The sequence below is a fragment of the Suricata suricatta genome, chromosome 11, assembly GCF_006229205.1.
Source record: "Suricata suricatta isolate VVHF042 chromosome 11, meerkat_22Aug2017_6uvM2_HiC, whole genome shotgun sequence".
Lineage (NCBI taxonomy): Eukaryota > Metazoa > Chordata > Mammalia > Carnivora > Herpestidae > Suricata > Suricata suricatta.
In genome coordinates this window covers 14,727,341-14,734,461 of record NC_043710.1, presented here as the reverse complement: position 1 = coordinate 14,734,461, position 7,121 = coordinate 14,727,341, and the positions used below count along the sequence as shown (strand labels likewise).

At 36.6% G+C, this 7,121-nt stretch overlaps 1 pseudogene; it reads left to right on the top strand.

Moving 5' to 3' along the window:
• Positions 1–896: 896 nt before the first annotated feature.
• Positions 897–1,790, top strand: LOC115272112 (annotated as a pseudogene).
• Positions 1,791–7,121: the final 5,331 nt, after the last annotated feature.

Below are 7,121 nucleotides of genomic sequence, written 5' to 3'. Positions count from 1 at the left end.
CTGAAAAGTAAAAATTCAGTTATAATTACAAGTCCTGTACTGATATCCAATTGGAGATATCCGAAGTTGGAGATGTTGCATATATGAAGTTAAGGGAGAGACACAATAGTGGAATGCTTCCACATTTATTGGTCAGGAAAATGGGGCATAATCAACCAGGGCAGTGACCTTCCATTCCTAATTTGATCCATTCAATTTGAATACAAGTACCTTAAGTTAATCTCAAGTATTTCCCTTTTGTGACTTTCTAAACTGTGCACCTTTTTGTGAATTCCCTTGCTCTCTTTTCGTGTCCTTCCACTTTTCCTTTAAAAGTCAGCTAAAGCATTGTTTTCTCTGGGAAGCCTGTTCTGATTGCATTTACTATTTCGTTGATATATTTTTACCCATGATCTTTGCATTATGTAACCCTTTTCATAATATTTTTATTACATTGGTGTGATTATTATGTATGTTATCACTGAGTGCAAACCATGGCTTTTTCAATTTGGAAATTGCAGCATCTATGAAACACTCCACACTAATAGGTAGTCCTTCTAAATTCTTTAATTGAATTAAAATTTTTTAATGTTTTTATTTATTTTTGAGAGAGAGAGAGAGAGAGAGTGTGTGTGTGTGTGTGCGTGTGTATGAGCAGGGGAGGGTCAGAGAGAGGAGTCACAGGATCCAAAGACAGGCTCCAGGCCCTGAGCTAGCTGTCAGCACAGAGCCTGATGTGGGGCTTGAACCCACGAACCGTGAGATCATGACCTGAGCCCAAGTCAGACGCCCAACCGAGCCACCCAGGCACCCCTAATTGAATTAATCAATAACCTTATAGTGCTTTTAAGTTTCCCTCACTTTGTTTTGTAGATCACCTGCTTCTAATGTGAGAAGCCAGCTCCTCTGCTGACTGGATGGAATCAAGAAAGAATGTAACCTACTTTGTCCTCTTGGGCCTCACACAGGATGGAAAGGAATAGAAGGTACTTTTTGTTATGTTCTTGCTCTTCTATATTTTGACCGTGGTGGGCAACCTGCTCATTGTCATGACTCTGTCAGTAAGACCCTGGACTCTCCTATGTACCTGTTTCTTGCTAACTTATCATTTATGGATGTCATTTATTCCTCTTGCATTTCCCCCAGATTGATTTCAGACTTGTTCTTTGGGGAAAACACCATATCCTTCCAATCTTGTATGACCCAGCTATTTGCAGAACACTTTTTTGGTGGATCAGAAGTCTTTCTTCTGCTGGTGATGACCTATGACTGCTATGTGGCCATCTGTAAGCCCTTGCATTATTTGGTTGTCATGAGGCAATGGGTGTGTGTTGTGCTACTGGTAGGGTCCTGGATCGGGGGTTTTCTGCATTCAGTAATTCAAATTAGCACGATTTATCGGCTCCCATTCTGTGGCCCTAATGTCATCGATACTTTTCCTGTGACATGTACCCCTTACTGAAACTCGTCTGTACTGACACATATGTCATTGGCCTGTTAGTGGTGGCCAACGGAGGACTGATCTGCACGATTGTGTTTGTGCTCTTGCTCACCTCTTATGGTGTCATCCTGCACTCTGTAAAGAACCTTAGTCTCTGGAAGGGAGGCGGAAAGCCATCCAGACCTGTGGTTCCCACATCACTGTGGTGGTCTTCTTTGTCCCATGTATTTTCATGTATGTGAGACCTGCTAAGATCTTCCCCATTGACAAATCATTGAGTGTGTTTTATACAGTGATACCTCCCATGCTGAACCCACTGATCTACACTCTGTGGAATTCTGAGATGACAAATGCTATGAAGCAGCTCTGAGGAGGGAGAGGGGAATGGTCACGTGAAGTGGTAAATGAGCAATGAGTGCATCATCCATCATGAAGGGCCAGTCTCCTTAAAATGTTGAAGTCCTTTTTACTGTAAATGCTTTTACAGTTAGAGTCAATAAATAACGTGCAATGAAAATATCAATGAAACATTACACTTCTTCTGTGTAGCCCTACATGGAGCTCTATCTCATCATCATGACATCATGATTTGAGCTCAAATCATCAGTAGGACACTTAACCAACTGAACCATCCAGGCGCCCCAACATTTTAAGATATATTTGAAAGCATAGTAGATGATAATAAATACTGAAAATAGAATCCATACTAAGGGGACATGATATAGAATAAACATCCTCCCCATCTATCACCATAGTCTCCCTATTCTTCTATATATAGTCATTATACTAAGATTATCATTGTTTCTAAGACTTCTCAACTAATAATCTTTGCTAATAAAATCATATTTCCATATATGTGTTTGTATTTATGTCTCTGTGTATAATTTGTGCATTTCCCACTCAGCCTCTGAAGATCTTTCCATATCAGTCTATAGAAGTTACTCATTCTCAGATTCCTCATATTGCCCAAAATTCTTTATAAAGATATAGTAAAATTTGTATTTCCTGTCCTTTTCATATTCCTGAATCTTTTTATATGTTCAATAACTCTGCAGTGATGTCTTTTCAAAAATTTTCAAGAATGGGTTTTAGAAGTGGAATTGTTCCATCAACAGGTATGTGTATTTAAAACTGTTAACAATATAGTTATTGACCGAATATCATCTATGAACTTGAACCAGATTACACTACTTCACTTGGTCTCGAAAACACCTGTTTTTGTACAGTGCTTGACGCAACCTATGTTTGACAAACATTTATGGCATTTGAGAATCTGATGAAAGATATTTGTTTCATTTGCTTACTAGAATTGAAATTCAATAACTATAGTTGAATTTGAGTATCTATTCATATGTCTAAAATTATGATATTCCTCTTTTGTGGGTTTTCTATTTAATGACTTTTACCTGTTTTATTTGATTGCTGATCTTCTCCATGTGGATCTGTATGTTTAGTCATGCACTGAAGAAGTAATCCCGTTCACCATTGTGTGTGAATGTTCAGTTTGGATATTTTTATACTGTGCAGAATATTTCTGGTCATGTAGAAGTATTTTTACATTTACATAATCAAATCTCTTAATACTTGCTTTGGCTTTTGTATCTTGCTCAGAACATCTTTCCCTATTTTAGTGTTAAAAAATATTCTTCCACATGCTTTCCAATACTGAATTTTTTCATTGTTTTGTGGTATTATATTTTAAGGTAAATTTTTTGATACATCTACACTTTGATAGGAATTACTAGAGGTTAAATTTTATTTCTTTTTCTAGGTGAGTATTTGTAGATATGTATACTTCTTTTCTCCCATTGCTTTGATATCCTAAGTTTGTATTCTAAAATATGACGTGTGATTAGATCCAATTAATACTGTTATTTTCCATTTTTTATTCATATGCGATTGCAAACACAATGTAATTCACTTTATTTATAAGACACTTTGATATCTGATAAGACTAGTACTCCCTCATACTATTCCTTATCAGAACTATGTCTATTCTTTCATATATATGTTTTAACATAAAAATTTAATAGGCTACTCTAGTAAAAACTAAGTTTAATTAATATTTTCATTATGATTTGATTTAGGAAGAGATATCTTTAGCGTATCGAGAATTCTTATCCAAAACTGAGTAGGTCTTTTCACTTAACAAGCATTCTCTGATGTTCATATAGACCTAGTATATTTCTTTGTAAATGTAGTCTTTTTGAGTAAGTTCTTTTATGCTGTTTTGCAAATGGAATCTTCTATTATGTTTTTCAAGCGTCTGTTGTTTCATTGTGGAAAATCTGTTTTTTTTCCCCAACTTTTAAATAAGAGTCAGTTTGGATATTTTTATACTGTGCAGAATATTTCTGGTCATGTAGAAATATTTTTTGTGGGGGGCTGCCAGAGGAGCTGCCAGAAGACAAGATGTATGCCTTGACCAAACATCAGTCACCTGCAGGGCAGAGCCGTGTTATCACTCCCAATTCAGGGCTGGAGACAGCCAGTCTGGGCTTTATTATTGGGCCCCCAGGTGCTGGGCTGAAGCTGCAGTTTTGGTTCCTCCCCTACCCTAACTCATTTATTATAATCACTTGACCCTGTTTCCTAGCAACTGACCTACTCATCTATCTTGTTTCCTGCCTTCTATCCTTTATAAGATGTGTGTGTACTCTCAATAAATGAGGCTTGATCAGAAATTGTCTTGCCTCCATTCTCTGTGCTCCCTGCCCTACCCCATTCTTGCCCCCTCCCTCAGGACCTGCTTCGACTGACCTGCTGGACGGGTCAATTTTTACATTTACATAATCAAATCTCTTAATACTTTCATTGGCTTTTGTATCTTGCTCAGAACATCTTTCCCTATTTTAGTGTTAAAAAATATTCTTCCACATGCTTTCCATGTGACGATATAATCATCACAGTACATCTTTCATCCTTATTAGTCTATGTTCTTCCAATTTTTGACAAATACGTACAGTTATGTAACCCTCATCACCATCAGTATATAAATGTTTCGTTACCAAAAATATTTCCCCATGTGTCCTTGTAGTTCCCTCATACCCAAGTTTCTAGATCCTGGCTAATCCTGATTAATTTCTATCCCTATTGTTCTATCTTTCCCAGAATGTCATATGAGTTGGATTATCAAAATAGAGTCCTTTTTTCTTCTACGTTTATTGAGGTTAATTGACTAATTGAAATTGTATAGATTTAAGATGTAATGTGATGATTTGATACATGTATACATTGTGAAACGGTTACCACAATCAAACTCATGAATACATTGATTACCTCAGATAATTTTTTTTTAAATAGAAGGACCAATTAAAATATACTCTTAGCAAATTTCAAGCAAGCAATAGAGTATTATTAACTAGAGCCACCATGATGTATATTAGATTCTCAGAATTTATTCATTTTATAACTGAAAGTTTGCAGTTTTTGAGAAACATTTTGCCAACCCCCTGTCCCTGCCACCCAACATTCTCTCCTCTGCTTCTATAAATTTGACTTTTTTTCCCCCTCTCACATATAAACGAGGTCATATAGAAATTGCCTTAATGTATTTGGCTTATTTCACTTATCATCTTCCAGATTCATCCATGTCTTCAAAGGCAGAATTTCCTTTTTATGATTGAACAATATCCCACTGTTTATATATGCTCCATTTCTTTGTCCATTCATCCATGAATAGACACTTAGATTGCTTCTGTATCTTCGCTATTGTGAAGAGCTCTTCAAGGAACATGGGGGTGCCGGTATCTCTTCAAGAGATGGATACCATTTCCTTTGGGTCTATACCTTGAAGTAGGATTGCTGTATCATAGGTATAGTTCTACTTTTAATTCTTTTAGGACTTTCCATACTGTTTTTCACAGTGGTTGCACCAATGTACATTCCTCCCAATAGTTTATAAACTTCTCACATTTTCTACATCCTTACCAACAAGCTTCTTTTATAAGAGCATTAATTTCATTCATGAGAGCTCTGCTCTCATGACCTAATCACCTCCCAAAGGCACACCTTCTAATACCATTATATTGGACATTAGGATTTGAAAATATGTGTTTTGGGGAATACAAACATTCAAACAATAGTTCAGGTTCATTTTCATTGTTTTGCATATTGATATCCAGATTTCCCAGCACCACAAAGTGACTGTCCTTTCTCCACAGTATGTTCTTGGCTTGCTTTTCAAAGATCAGTTGATCGTATATACATGTAATTATTTCTGAGTTTTCTATTCTATTCCATTGGTCCTCATGCCTTTTTTTAAAATGTCAGAACCATACTCTTTTGATTATGATAATTTTGTAATATATTTTCTGATGTCTTTAGCTTTTTTCTTTCTCAAGATTGTTTTGGCTATGTGGGGTTTTTTGGGGTTCTTTTTGAATTTTATGATGTTTTTCAGCTTCTATGAAAATTGCCATTGGAGTTTTGATAGGGCTTATTGAATCCATAGATTACCTTGGATCATATAGGCATTTTAATAATATTTATTCTTTCAATCCATGAACACAGGATATCTTTCCTTTTATTTGTGTCTTTAATTTCTTCCATCAATGTCATGTAATCTTTTTAATATAATTTATTATCAAATTGGCATACATACAACACCTAGTGCTCATCCCAACAAGTGCCCTCTTCAATGCCCATCATCCATTTTTCCCTCTTCCTCCCCTGTCCCCCCATCCATCCTCAGTTTTTTCTCTGTATTTAAGAATCTCTGTGGTTTGCCTCCCTCCTCTGTTTGTAACTATTTCTCTCCCTCCCTTGCCCCATGGCAAGATCCACATATGAGTAAAAACATATGATATCTGCCTTCTCTGACTGACTTATTTCACTCAGCATAATACCTTCCAGTTCCATCCACATTGCTGCAAATGACAGGATTTCATTCTTTCTGATTGCCAATTTGTATTCCTTTATATACATAAACCACATCTTCTTTATCCATTAATCAACTGATGGACATTTAGGCTCTCTCCATAATTTGGCTATTGTTGAAAGCGCTGCTATAAACATAGGGGTACATGTGTCCCTGTGCATCAGAACCCCTGTATCTCTTGGGTAAATTTCTAGCAGTGCTATTGCTGGGTCATAAGGTAGTTCTATTTTTTACTTTTTGAGGAATCTCCACACTGTTTTCCAGAGCAGCTGCACCAATTTGCATTCCCATCAACAGTTCAAGAGGGTCCCCATTTCTCCACATCCTTGCCAGGATCTTTAGATTCCTGATTTGTTCATTTTAGCCACTCTGACTGGTGTGAGGTGGTATCTCAGTATGGTTTTGATTTGTATTTCCATGATGTTGAGTGAGGATCATATAATTTTAAGGGGGCAAATTGTTCACTTCCTTGGTTAAATTTATTCATAAGTATTTTATGCTTTGCTGTGCTTGGAGATACATGTTTTTAAAACTTTTTAAATTGGTTTGTTTATTTTTGAGAGACAGAGGGAGGATAGAGGACAAGCAGGGGAAAGGCAAAGAGAGAGGGAGACACAGAATCTGAAGCAGGCTCCAGGCTCTCAGCTGTCAGCAGAGTCCGGTGTGGGGCTTGAACCCCGGAGTGTGAGATCATGACCTAAGCTGAAGTCGGATGCTTAACCAACTGAGCCACCCAGTTTATGTTGCTTAACTTATAAATAATTAGGAAACATTGTTATATATTTCTTATCAATTTCCAAATGAATTTCAGAATATATATAT